The sequence below is a fragment of the Bombina bombina genome, chromosome 5, assembly GCF_027579735.1.
Source record: "Bombina bombina isolate aBomBom1 chromosome 5, aBomBom1.pri, whole genome shotgun sequence".
Lineage (NCBI taxonomy): Eukaryota > Metazoa > Chordata > Amphibia > Anura > Bombinatoridae > Bombina > Bombina bombina.
Genome location: NC_069503.1, coordinates 640470942 through 640486447, shown reverse-complemented (window position 1 = coordinate 640486447; position 15506 = coordinate 640470942).

Sequence of the window (15506 nt, the reverse complement as noted above, 5' to 3'; positions counted from 1 at the left end):
AGTGACCACCTCCACGAGGGAAAAGAGACAACTAAGCAGTGTTATCTGGCTCCCCATTTATTTATAAGTTGGACTTTATATTACAATTGATCTGGTATTGTTCATGTTTATTATTGTAAGAATGTTGTTTAGACTAAGTATGTATATATATCTAATAACACGCATATTTTGATCCATTTACATGTCTCATTCACCATTCCCAGGCAGGTTTAAATATATCTTGCTGCTTATTGCACCAGGAGATCTGGTCAGTTATATACTATATACTATTCTATACTTTAGTGAAAGATGTGAATTTCATCACCTACAATATAGTATAGCTCGAACCGGCACAGAAAGTCACTGAAAACACTGTTAGTATATGTTGTTGTATTATTTGTTACCTATATAACCTTCATGTTAAGAGGTAAGTGCACTTAGACCTCTTGTTACCTCTTTAGCTTCAGGATCAAGTACTTCTCTTTCTTTTTAGTACGACTCCTGGCAGAAGTTTCAATTTAGTCACCCACACCGTCCCCTTGCTGAGCCCCTCTCCTCCCTTTCCCCGCCGGTACCCTGTTGTCTGAGGGTCATACTCACATCCCTTTTACCCACATCGCCTAAAGCTGGCACTTCCCCAGGAGAGGAGCTCATGCAGTAGTCACCTACACTCTATATATACTAATTTTATCCCCTATGCATAACTCTACCTGTAGATTTGTAAATCTGTAACTAGATAATAAGCCTCCTAATAACCTCGTTCCCATTATTAATTTGGCATTCTAGATAGCTCCGCCCCTCATTCCCTTCTATTCCCCTCCTTTTCTAACACGAGCAGCTCCTGCCCGCTGAACTCTTTCTTCCCTTTTATAGACCATCTTGGTCTGAGAGCGTCCAAACCAATACTGCCCCACACCTGCCTCAACCCTATTAGAATAAATAAACCTGTAAATTCTCTTCATGGTAAGGCGTGGGCCCCATCTATTATATATAAAATATAAAACTGAGGTTCGATTATTTTCTGTATTAAACATATATTCCGTTACTGACATCCCTGTTTTACATAGTTTACTCTAGCAATCTCATATGCCTCTTGCCCGTTGTTAATATCTACCTTCTCATAAGGGGGTTCTGGATTTGAGACATAGATGTATTTTACATGACTATTGTACACGTTTCCCCCCAAAGGCATATAGAATGTATTCCAAGACTCGCTATTTCTTCAGCTTATGACTATGCTTATGTTATAAGGATGTATCTTTCAGAATTAAGCTATTATTGTTATCGGATGAATATGTTATGAAACCTTTATTATAACTTCAATAAAAAATTTAAATAAAAAAAAAAAAAAAAGGGAGCATCTGGACAATTTTAAACAACTTTCCAGTTTACTTCAATTATCTAAACTGTTTTTTTCTCTTTGTATCTTTTATTGAAAAGCATACCTAGGTAGGCTCAGTAGCTGGGAGCTAGCTGCTGATTGGTGGGTGCACTTATGTGTCTGTTGCTTCCTGTAGTGCATTTGTGCTTCTTCAACAAAGTATTACAAGAGATTGAAGCAACATTGCTAATCAAAGTAAATAGGAAAGTTGTTTAAAATTGTATGCTCTATCTGAATTAATGAAAGAAAATCACTATTTTTCTCACAATACATGATGCAGTAAGTAATACAGGTAGTAAGTAAGAAAAAGTAAATGCTTTGCTGTATTTATTTAAGCCTTTTTGGTGATGGTGACACATTGTTGTCTACATTATGCCAAAAGTGCAAGAAATGACTGTTCCTTTGATGCTCATCATAGGGACACCACAATAAAAATGATAAATTAGGCTCCATGTCTAAGGGCCTTGCCTTAATGTTCTCTGCTTTGAGTTTTTGGTTGAATGGCCACCATTTTGGAGATTCCTGAGGCACACAACTATCTTCAAATCTGTGAATGTGATTGCTATTAAGCATCATTAGCAAAATAAACCATTGTTTCTATATAATACCTCTGACATCTGATTGTGTCCCCTGGCAGCTTGCCTCTAACACTGAAGCCTTGAAGTAAGTCTAAGGGCTCGATGATTGAAGCTCTCTGGGCTGGCGAGATTATTAATGAATGCTCGCCAGTCCTTCTATTTCCCTGGTGGAATGATCTAAAGCCATTTTTTACCCTGAAAACAGGGTGTCTCGCTAAGGGGCGTAAACTGCATTTTCATATGAAATGTGCACAACAAAATTTCGTATTTTAAAACGTTATACAAAACAAATATTTGAACCATTCACACAAAAATAAGCAGGGAAAAATTGTATTGTTAAGGTGCATAAAAAATCGTAACAAAATTCTTCACCAAAAATTGTATGTTAACAAAAACGTAAAATTAGTATGTAATTTACACAGGAATAAATCAAATTAAATAAGCACAGCGTAAATCGTAATTGTAGTACACTGTATGTGCAAAAATCACACATAAATTTGAATTTATAAATACAAAATGCAAAGCGTAATTGTTGTTTTTTCGTAAAATGTGCTGAACATTGTTTCATGTGGTGTAAATAATGACAGTACAAGCATAGCGTACAGAAGTCATGATCTTAGCAGAGAACTAACAGGAACAGGAAATGCCAAACAGGAAACAAGTGCAATAGAAATAAATCATAGAGTTGCATATAAGCTAAACATAACACCCATAACATCTCCCTCTTAGTGTTAATAAATCAACATTGTGAAATTTGGATGAGTCCTTGTAATAACACATTCTACAGGTTAAGTCTCTTGGGCGGTTGTGAATGTCTGCCACTACGGGTGAAGACTGGCCCTCCTTGTACAAAAAGTTTCTTAGCCCTCTCTGAGGTCAATGGGCTCTTCTCAATACTTGCTGGCATGCTCTGTGCTTGACTGCCATGAGGTATACCTGCTTGCTCAGGACTGTCATTAATATTAGTCTGTGGCATCACCTCTGTACATTCCTTACTGCCAATGCTCACCTCCGGGTGCCACATGATCCGTTGTAGCTCTGCTCAGGGTATCACTGATATACATTTCACATCCTGGCTTCTAGACAACATTGAGGTTGTAATGCTGCAATGTAAGCATCATGCTCTGCAAACGCTTGGGAGCACATAAAAGGGGCTTTTTGAATCAGGCTGCTCAGCCACTTGCAGATCCACACGATTGCGGCGATAGAGTGTTCCTTCAATGTCCACAAGATAGGAGCGTGGTGCAACTTTTTGCAGACAGGTACCCATTCTCCAACAACTTGTTTGATCTCCAGACAGGGGTTTCATATGGATTCGTTCCCCAATATTCAATTCAGGCAAATCTCTGGCAGATGTGTCATATCGTGCCTTGAACACTTGCCTCTTAAGTTGTAACTTTTCTGGTATACCATGTATCACAGAGGGTTCAAGTAGCTTGTTGGCAACTGGTAAGGAGGTCTTTAATCTCCTTGACATCAATCTCTGTGCCGGACTACTATCCATGCCCTCGGTTGGAGTGTTTCTCCAATGTAAGATGGCCTTCCACGGGTCTTTACCATCACTTTGTGCTTTCTTGCATAAATTTTTAACAATCTTCACAGCAGATTCAGCTTTACCGTTAGCCTGTGGATGACGTGGTGAAGAAGTCACATCCTCAAACTCACATTCAGTGGCAAATTTCCTGAATTGTAAGCTTGCAAACTGAGGGCCATTATCAGAGATCACTTTATCTGGTTGTCCATGACGTGCAAACTGAGCCTTGCACCTCTTAACTGTAGTTTCAGTGGATAAGTCAGGAAGAAGTTCAATTTCCCAGAAGTCTGAGTAATGATCAACTAATATCAGATATTCTTTTCCTGCGTAGTTGAATAAGTCTATACTGACGATCTGCCAAGGACGTGTAGGTATCTCATGTGACGTCATGGTTTCTTTTTGTTGCAAATGTGCATATTCATTGCAAGTGGGACAATTGCTGACAAAGTCTTTGATTTCACCTTGCATGTTGGGCCAGTAAAGAGTATCACGAGCTTGTCTGTAGCATGCCTCACCCCCAATGTGACTTGAGTGTATGCATATTATGACTCTTGGACCTTTGTATAAGATACCATTTTGCACGCTGATCTCATCTCTGAAGGACCAATATTCTTTCACAATTGCAGGTGCTGCATCCTTTTCATCTGGCCACCCAATCAGAACAATAGACTTCAGTGCTTGTAAAGTTGCATCTCTGTCTGTGTGCTGTATGAGCTGATGTAGCCGCTGATCTGTGACATTTAGATAGTCCGCTTGATTGACTTCAGCAAAGAAAGTTTGTTCCTGTTGCAGCAAACAAACTGTATGATGCTCATGCTCACCTCTGGGTGCCACATGATCCGTTGTAGCTCTGCTCAGGGTATCACTGATATACATTTCACATCCTGGCTTCTAGACAACATTGAGGTTGTAATGCTGCAATGTAAGCATCATGCTCTGCAAACGCTTGGGAGCACATAAAAGGGGCTTTTTGAATATGGCTATTAGCGGTTTGTGATCAGTTTCAGCTCTGATTGTATCCCAGCCATAAAGATAATGATGAAAACGCTGGCAAGCAAACACAATGCTTAAACATTCCTTTTCAATTTGAGCATAATTCTGCTCGGCTGACGAAAGAGCTCTGGACGCATATGCAACTGGCTGACCTTCTTGCAATAGACAACATCCTAGGCCATTTTTGCTTGAGTCACTTTGTATTGCGACAGGCTTTGTGACATCATAATATTTCAACACTGGGGCAGCGGTGACCAAGCGTTTTATCTCCTCCACTGCCTGGTTATGCTTGGGAAGCCAGTGCCAAAGTGAATCTTTGTCCAGAAGTCTTCTCAATGGCTGACACACCTCAGACAAGTGCGGCATGAATTTTGCTAGGTATGTGACAAAGCCAATAAAACGTTGTACCGCTTTGGCGTCACCAGGGTGTGGCATGTCCACAATGGCTCTAATCTTATCTGGGTCAGTTTTTAAGCCTTGTGAGGACAGGATATGTCCATGGAAAGGAACTTCTTGCACCTTGAACTGCAATTTCTTTACACTGAGTCTCAGCATCACCTGCCTGCAACGATCCAGTAGCGCTTTTAGATTCTCATCATGGTCATGCTCAGCTTCTTCATCTGTATTACCACAGCCAACTATAAGAATGTCATCGGCTATTGGCTCAATTCTGTGGAGCCCACATAATAGTTCATGCTGCTTTCGCTGATACACCTCCGGTGCTACAGAGACTCCAAAAGGCAGTTTCAGCCATCTCTTTCTGCCCCAAGGAGTCCAGAAGGTGGTCATGTAGCTACTCTTTTCATCCAGTTTGCACTGTAAAAAGGCATCTCTTGCATCAACAAGTGTAAAAACCCGTGCTTTGGGTAGTTTGTGCAAAACTTCGTCAAGTGTTGGCATTAAGTAGTGTGACCGTTTCAGGGCCATGTTCAGAAACTTGGGATCAATGCAAATTCTGATCTTCTCAGGCTTCCTAATAACTACCATGTTGCTTATCCAATCCGTAGGCTCTGATACTGAAGTAAGATGTCTTTCAGCTTCATACTTATCCAGTTGTGCTTTGACCTGCGGCTTAATGGCGACTAGCACATTGCGTGGGGCACATTGTACTAGTGGAATGCTAGGATCAAGTTCAAAATGTACCTCTCCTGGAACAGATACTACTGGGCCATCAAACACATCATTATAGACACTTAGGATTTGCTGTTTTGTCAGTGGCCTAGTCAGGGATTTTGCAGGCTGATTATCAACATTGTGTAGTTCAGCAGGAATGGAAGAACTGCATCAGACCCAGGCGCTCACATGTTGAACCAGACAATAGCGGTTTCTGATTGGCCTCAACAATCTCAAACTCAAGTTTGTGAATACGTTCACGTATGCTGCATTCTGTTTGGAAAAGTCCCAATGAATCCATTAGTTCCCCTGAATATAACTTCAATTTAGTGCTACTTGGCTGAAGAGGTACCCTAGGTGCCAGTTTCATCTTGTCTTTTAAACTCATGACATCACATGTTGCAACTGAGTCCAGCTGGCAGGGTTGGCATATATTATTTAGTCTGAGATTTACAAACCATTTTTGGTCCTTAGATTTTATAGCACCAATGCATTCTTTTGAGTAAACCACCTCAGTGCTCTGTAAATGTGCATCCTCAGAATCTGACGTTTTCTCAATTGTGTGCATCTTTCTTGCTTCCATTCTACTTGACAGACATACTCCAGCAAAATAATTTAGTCTGCCACATGCTCTACAGATTTTCCCATAAGCAGGGCACTGTTCTTTCTCTCGTACATGCACACTGCCACAGTACTTGCAGGATGCAGGCTTGCTCATAGGTGAGTTGCGTAGGTGATTTTTGTGCTGAAGCTTGTGCTGGTGGTTCTTCAAGCTTAGCTGTTGCTTGGAGGCTGCATTGATACTGTCAGTCTGTTTATCCTGCTCCATAGCTCTCATATGTTTGTCAGTAAGTTCTGCAGTGCAACATATCTCAATTGCTGCTTGTATAATATAGCGCTCATTTGAATCCATTTCTTGAGCAATGATTTGATATTCGAAATTTTTCCGAAATAGAATTGCCACCCCGCGCTTACGCGATGCGCAGGGGGTGAAAATAACTTCCTGTACCCAATTCACTCGCAGTTTTCTATGCTCTTGCTCAGACAGATGTGTCTCTTGTAAGAGAACTATGTCTGCTTTAGATTTATTGAGTTGGGCTAGTATTCTTTTACGTTTAATCGGGCTAGTGATGCCCCTGACGTTCCATGAGATAACCTTTCATTTCGACATTTAATGTTATTATTTGGCGTTATTGCAAGAAAAAAAAAGGGAGAAGAAAAAAAGAGGGCAAAAAAAAAAAAAAAAAACCCTTGGCCACCCAGTCTCGTTCGAGCTTCCCGGCACCATAGGTGCTGAGTCGCCTCTAAAATTCATACATCCTAATACATAAATCTTTAAAAACCAAATAAGCAACTTCAGCATCAGTCTATATAGGACACAAAAATCTGATTTGCACTTAATAATAAAAGAAAGAACAAAAAAGAGAAAGAACGGTAAATGTATAATACACTAGACTCCCTGCCCTCCTGAACTAGTGACTCTCTTTGTATTTATCTAAAAATGACTTAGCATCTTGGGGTGTGTTTAATGTAATTAACTCATTATCTAGAAATAGCTTAATCTTGGCAGGGTAGATTAGTCTAGCGGGGAGATCAAGATTTATGAGCTCAGTACAAAATGGTGCCATTGCTTTTCGCTTATTAGCAGTCTGAACTGAATAATCCTGAAACAGTAAGATTCTGTGCTGATTCTGTGCTGATCTATTTCCAGGTTTTGTATCTTTCTGTAAGCCCTTAAAATGTTAAATTTGTCCTGGAAATTTAGGTATTTTACCATAACTGGCCTCTTCTGAATAGAATTTTCTGATAACTGCCTGATAGCGCCCATCCTGTGAGCCCTCTCCACAACGATACCCTGATTTTGGTGGTTAATGCCCAGGAGTTGTGGAAGCGTAATAGCAGCAAAATGATTTAGATCTTTATATTTAATACTTTCTGGAAGACCAATAATTTTTAAATTGTTTCTACGCGATCTGTCTTCTAGATCTTCAATTTTATCGTTAAGATCATTTATTCTTGTGTAGTTCTGTTGACAAAGTTGATCAGATTTAAACGCAGAGTCCTCTATGTCTGAGATTCTAGCCTCAGCTTCTGACAGCCGTGCAGTAAAATTTTTCATTTCTGAGGACAAGTTGGAAATCTCCGTTTTAATGAGATCAAATTGTGGTAGAAGTAGGTGTGCGACTTGTCTTGATATTTCTTCAATATCAGCTTTATTGATGTTAATGTTACTTATCTCAGGCCTGGGTTCAGAGTTGGGTTCCAGACTATTCCTGGGCCTCCGATCCTTCATTTTTGCTGGCATTACGTGTAATTTGGGTGAAAGAAATTTATCCATATAAAGATCACCTACATGCAAAAACGTGAAGTGAGAGGAGAAGAAAGAAAAAAAAAAAGACACTCCAGGTGGGAAAGAGAGAAGGGGTGCGTGCACCGTGTACGGATACTAGTTACAATTATTCAGATGAGTGAGAAGTATGTGCAAGGTGAGGAAAGTGGATTAATTAAGGGGAAAAGATCCCAAGTGAAAGTACAAGTGCCGTCCAACACTCAATACGATATTATAATAAGAAAATGAGAAAACCACACCACGGTGTTTATCGATGAGTAGCTTAAGCAAAAATGGAAAACCGAAGGTTGACCGACATGCAAAAAACTTGGCCCACTCTTAAATACCTAAACCTACAGCTACAATAACAATAAGCAAGTCTGCCCTCTGTAGGTCATGAGTTTTAAAGTTTGACAAGCCGCTTATCAACTAGATTTGATTGTTTGCCACACAACAGCTCCTGGCGCAATGGAAGCACGTTAGTCCTAGATGAGTAATTTACTTTAGTGTTATAGTCAGAGTACACATTGGGCAGTGATAATACCAATTTTAACTTGTGAGACTTTCTACGCGATAAACAGTGATTGGGGCGATGTTGTTAATAGCTATCGATTGCTAGGCTAGCGCCCCTCCGACAGGATAATATAGCTGTTCTATACTGTACACAACCCCTGATTAACTTTTATAAGCTATAAATTCTATTGCAATTGTGTATAAAAAGCAAGTATATCCGTTAAACAGTTTCCTGCAATACACATATCACTAACAGGCACTCTTAAGGCAGCTATAACCCCTCTTGTCCCAGTAACACTGATTTACCCAGTTTAGACAATATTTACACTCAGAAACGATATTCTATATAGGAGTCAATATGTTTTGGCTACAGTAGATCAGGGTATTATCAGTACACATACAAAAAGCTGACTACCTAAAGCAGGTCTAGATAAACTCAAACAAATTATTTTAACACAGAGTCTATATATAGCGTCTCCTCAGTTAACACTCAAATATTCTGATCCAAGGCGCTGCTGATAACACCTGTACGAGCATATGCATGGAGTGAGATAGTTATAAAGTGGTATCATGAAGTGCTCTGTGCTGCTGACTCTTAATCCGTTTTTAAACAGCTTAGACAAAATGGATTTATACGTGTTTCATCAACAGCTATTATGCTAACACACTCCCCTTATGATGTCATGTAACATGCTTATACACATTAAGGGGAGAGTCCAAAGATGATATATAAGAGATTATCCACGTTCCAAGACTGACCACATCCGATTAACAGCAGTATAAGTATCAGTCAGATATCCAAGTTGATGCTGAAAATTATCAGACAGGACTCAAAAAAAGAGGGGGGGGGGCTATACCCGTTTATAACAGTCTCTCCATCCAGCCAATCCCAAGCATTTAGTACCGTTTAAATACTTAGCATGGTAATCAGTGATAGCATTAGTAAAAGTAATGGCAGGGATAGTAGAGCAATATAGCCCGCGATTATTCCATAGAATGCCGCTATGTGTTAAAAAGAAACTGAGGTCATAAGTAATCAAGTCCTGATCAAGACAATCACACAGTCTCTTGCTCCCTCAGCCTTTTAATAGTGTCCAGATAGTGATATTATTAGGTCAGATAGGCTCATTAGCTCCGTGTACAAACACCAACTTAACAACCCAGGCAGTTAAATACTTTGATGAAAAGAGTAGGATTTTATGATGCACCACCACTTGAACCTTGAGCTTGCCACCTGACCTTCTCTCCTCCTCCTCCTCTTACCTTCACCTGGTAGCCTACCAGGACTTGTGTCCACTCAGTAGCGGTTCCAACCGACCGTGTTCAGAACTTGCCAGGGAGGGATGTGTCATCACATCACGGGCGACTCCAACCAGGTGGAGCCGATGTCCTCCGGCAGGGCGGTGACCTCCGCCGCTCACAGAATGGGACTTCACCGCCTCTCACACGGGGAAAGCCGTCCCAAACTGGATACTCTGTCCTGCCCCCAGCTGTTATCGGGCAGTGCGGCTTGCGTCCTCTCCTGAGTTATGGGCTGGTTTCGATGTGACCGCAGCCAACCGATCTCTTGCTGGAGGAAAGCTTCTGAAGACGCCTCTCAGGAATCCGGGCTGTGGCGGGTGTTCACAGCCTATGGAAATTAGGCGTTTGCACGATTGCAAGTGCAATGGCGTTGGTGCAGCGTGAGCCTCTCGCACTCACAGTGCTCCTCCCACCGGAAGCTTCCTCCGACCCCTCAATTGCTGCTTGTAGGTTTAAATCATGTTCCCTCAATAGGCGGCGGCGTGTGCTTTCACTATTAATACCTAGAACTATTTTGTCACGAATAAGTTCATCTCTCAGAGAGCTATACTCACAGCTTGCAGCTTTTTCTCTTAGCCGTGTGACAAAGTTGTCTATTGCTTCACCTTCTTCTTGCTTGCAGCTGCCAAATATATATCTTTCATATATGACATTTTTAGAAGGTCTGAAAAAAGCTTCTAATGCATCTAGGATGGCTTTAGTGTCACTCTTCTGCTCCTCTGTGAGGTTTAAATTATGCTTATAAACATGGTGGCATTCACTGCCCATCACCCTCCTCAGTGTAGCTGCTTGCACTGCTGCAGGCTTCTCATTTAACCCTGTGGCTAGGGAGTAATCCTCAAACTCAGCTCTGAAGTTGTCCCAGTTACTGCTGCAATCCCCACTCACCCTCATTGCCTCAGGCAGTGGAATGCTGTTAGCAGCTGCCATGGTGCTGGTTTTCTTGCTTTCAGTGCTCAGCTTTCAGCACATGACTGTGATTGCTACAGGAGACACAATCAGCTCTAAAGTCTCTCACTGCAAGACTGGCAAGTTCTTAGCATCAGATGTATAGAAACAGCGCAGATTCAGATACTTCTGACACCATGTTTCATGTGGTGTAAATAATGACAGTACAAGCATAGTGTACAGAAGTCATGATCTTAGCAGAGAACTAACAGGAACAGGAAATGCCAAACAGGAAACAAGTGCAATAGAAGTAAATCATAGAGTTGCATATAAGCTAAACAAAACACCCATAAAAAACATGGGCTTTCCATGGGCGTATATGACAATGTCTCACTAATCCCAGCGTAATTCTATAAAGATTTTCGTACTGCAGATATCACAGTTTTTTCTCGCCAACTAAAAGGTGGCGAGCTTTTGTCAAAACAATACGAACACATAACCTCAATAGAAAAACAAATGCATACTAAAATATAGGCGAATGTAAGATGCTATAAGCAGAAAGCAGCATAATGTGAGTTATATTGGCTGCAGGATTTTAATTTTAAGGTGCTCCCCCTGCTAACTTCGCCCTAAGGAGTGACGTTTCCCTATCCAGCGAGCTTCATTACTTTTAATAGGAGCCATCTCGCAACTTGCAGGGACTGCCCCTTTTTTAAGATAATTGCACCGGGGCAGCCCTGCGAGTGTCAGCGAGAAAAAGAAGGTTTGCCCTGGGGAAGAATATATCATCGAGCTCTAAGAGACAGGCCTAGATTACAGGTGGAGCCTTATTATGCACAAAACATATATAAGGTTAATTTTGCTTGAGTGAATTGGATATAGCAAGTATTCCTTGAGCATCTGTTCACTCGTATTATTAGTTGAGAGTAAAGTTTTTTCACTCAAGATCAAATTTTGTTTCTGAGCATTATCAGATTAGCAAGTAAAGCTATATTTTCTTATTATTATTATTATTATTATTATTAGTATACTTTATTTATAAAGCATTAACAAATTCTGCAGTGCTGGGGCATAATGGATGTGCTGGACATGTGTGTAGATTGTGTTATTGAAATGCATTAAAAAAAATGCTTATTAGAAGCAACCCTTCTCCCCCTCAGCTAAAAAAGTAATCTCCATTGTGGAACACATAAGGAATATGGAGGAATTTGCCTTTCGACACCTAAACAAACTTGATCTATACCATGAAATCTGGAACAAATGGAACAAAATCCACACCCCATCAAAAATTTATGATTATGAGGTGGCCTAAATATTACCTAAATATTACCTTTCCTCCCCTCCTCCCTTTTTTTTTTTTTCTCTTCCTCCTCCTCTTTTCCCCTTCCTACTATACTATTCTCTTCTTTCCCTGAGGTCTGGAGTATCTAATTTATATGCATAAATTCTCTTTCACATATATCTCCTTTGCAAATATTTCATTAGAGCTGAAAGCATTTTATATTATATTATGGTATATATATTCCAAACCCGCTGTGAGGATATAGTATTTACGTTAAAGATTTGTTGAATTTAACAAATCTAAATTATGGACTGATTGTCTTGTTTTGTTCATTTATACCTATATAACCAACTTAAAAAAGAGGATGTAATACGAATGACCATTCTTATTCCTCAAGTCATGTTTATTTTTCATTGTTAATTGTTTCATTGTATAAGTGACACAATGTACATATATATATATGCTTATTTGAGGTTGTTTGACAAAATTTTGACATGAAATTCTCTTGTTTCTATTTTCAATACTCCTCAATAAAAAATATTTTAAAAAAAATGCTTATTACACTTTTTTATTATTATTAATTTATTGTGTATAAAATCATTTTAATTTTGTAAGGCTTTGCTCTAGCCAAACATTAATTTCTCTTTGTACAGAATGATATTCACTTGCAGGATCCCATTTTGTACAGTGAGAAATTAGTTTTGTGCAATTGAAGCAGTTTGTTTCAATACTGGAAATGCCTCTATTTTGATAAAGCACAATTTAATGTGTAAAAATTTGTATTATTGCTCAAGTACATATAATTTGTAATATGAGGGCTAGCTTCTGCTTTTATTGACACTATAAGGAGTGGTATTTGTCTTTCGTTTGTGCAAGTGAATTTATGATATATTTTTAAAGGGACAGTCAACTCAAAAATTTTTATTGTTTAAAAAGATAGATAATCCCTTTATTACCTATTCCCAAGTTTTGCACAGAAACCATGGTTATATTAATATATGTTTTAACTCTGTGATTACCTTGTTTCTAAGCATCTTCTGACAGCCCCCTGATCACATGACTTTAAAATGTATTATCTATTGACTTGCATGTAATCCAATTAGTGATGTGTTGTTATAAACCACGGGCATCAGCACTATGTTATCTATATGGCTCACATGAACTAGCTTCCCCTGTTGTGAAAAGCAAATACAAAAGCGTGTGATTATGGGGCTGTCTTTAGCGACATAGAAACAGACAGAAATGTAGAGGTTTAAAGGTTATAAAGTATGTTAATATAACCATGTTGGTTGTGCAACACTGGGGAATGGTTAGTAAAGGCATTATCTATCTTTTTACAGAATAACAATTTTTTTGTTGACTGTCCCTTTAATGCCTGACTTGTAATATGGATCCAAGCAGTAAGATTATCGTGACCTTGCAATATTATTTGCATGACTTTTGATAACAATAGCTACTCCACTTGTAATCTAGGCCTTAGTTTCTAATGCCTCATTCATAGCAACAGTAGCAGGGATGTATTATGTAAAGGAGTGCACCACATTGTCACTTACAGTTTGTTGGATAAAATAAAATTTAGACTGTGAAAACTGTTTGAAGTCCATTATTGTAAATGTGGCTACTGTCTTCTGCAGGATACTTTCTTCATACACACCAGGGCTAGCTTTATAATCGGTCCTGGTCGGACCATTGGGACTAAGGCAGCACTTAAAGGGACACTGAACCCAAATATTTTCTTTTGTAATTCAGAAAGAGCATGCCATTTTAAGCAACTTTCTAATTTACTCATATTATCAATTTTTCTTCATTCTCTTGCTATCATTATTTGAAAAAGAAGGCATCTAAGCTTTTTTTTTGTTTCAGTACTCTGGACAGCACTTTTTTATTGGTGGATGAATTTATCCACCAATCAGCAAGGACAACCCAGGTTGTTCACAAAAATGGGCCGGCATCTAAACTTACATTCTTGCATTTCAAATAAAGATACCAAGAGAATGAAGAAAATTTGATAATAGGAGTAAATTAGAAAGTTGCTTAAAAATTCATGCTCAATCTGAATCACAAAATAATTTTTTTGGGTACAGTGTCCCTTTAACAAGTGTAGCACATGGGAAGAATATGGTTTGCTTAAATAATATAAAAGTGCCCCAGTCATTTGTATATATCTATGTATCTCTTTTGCCTTTAGGATGCAGAGCCACTGTTGGTTTTACACTGTAGTGGAAAAAAGAGTTGGAGCATAATTTTATTCTCATACCCAGGCAGTACATTTTTAATGCCATTCCTTAAGCAATTCTAGAACAAAACATCACAACATTTAAAACCATGTTATTTACAATTAATGAGTTTAAAAAAATGTATTGCTATGTATATGCTATTTTAACGAATATAAATAACACATTCTATGCAGTAAGCACACATGCCTAATATATGACGCCCCTGCACAAATGTGGTAATGTATTCCTTTATTAAATATTGATTTCCCAAACTCAAAATATTTCTATGATTTATGTATTGTCGTGATTTTATTAGTTCTCATGTGCTGTGCTACATTACATATACAGTAAGTTGTCAATTAATATATTTATACATTTCAGGACCAACTAATAGGAAAGGGCCATAAAACAGATATAAATGGAGCCTTAATGAATCTAGACAATTGTATATTAAGTACATCTAAAATAGCATTGGTAAGTTTTACTATGCACAAAAGCAATGTTTCTTTCTAAAACCTTTTGAACTTGAAAATGAATCTAACAGGCCAGTTTTGTGGTCTATCAAGTCCTGTATAAGCTGCAGCAATTACTTTAGAAGAGCTTTCACTTTGGTTAAAGGACCATTAGATACCATTGATTTGCATATTTAACAAACACATACTGTAATAAAAAGACAATGCAAAAGAACTTAGTCTGAATTTCCAATGAGTAGTATATTTTGTTTCTGACAAATTACAAAGTTACTACAATTTTTGATAGCCGCTGAATCATGTGACAACCATCAGCCAATCACAAAATGCATATACGTTTATACTGTTAAATTCTTGCACATGCTCAGTATGAGGTGGTGCCTCTTAAAGTGTTCATATAAAAAAAGATTGAGCACATTTTAATAATTGAAATGAATTCAAAAGTTGTTGAAAATTGCGTGCTCTATCCGAATCATGAAAGTTTAATTTTTACTTTAGTGGTCCTGCGCTGAAGTGCAATGCTTACCCATCAACCTGTAATATGAGTGCTAGCTTCTGCTTGGTGCTTTTCATTGAAAATATAATGAGTGGTATTTATCTTTTGTTTGTGCAAGTGAACTTGTGATATATTTTTAATGCATAACTTGTAATAAGGCTCTGATTGGTGAGATTATTGTCACCTTGCAATATAATTTGATAACAATAGCTACTTCACATTTGTAATCTAAGCCTTGGTGATGTATAGGGATCAGTATGCAATGGAATGCATCACATTGTCACTCACTGATTGTTAGATAATGACCCCTTATTACTGCACTATGTTAAAAAAGAGTTTACTAGAATAATGCAACAACAGAGCCCACTTCTTATATTTACAGCATTCCTAAAATGAATAAAGATCTAGATAATACTCCTGGCTGTCCTGTTG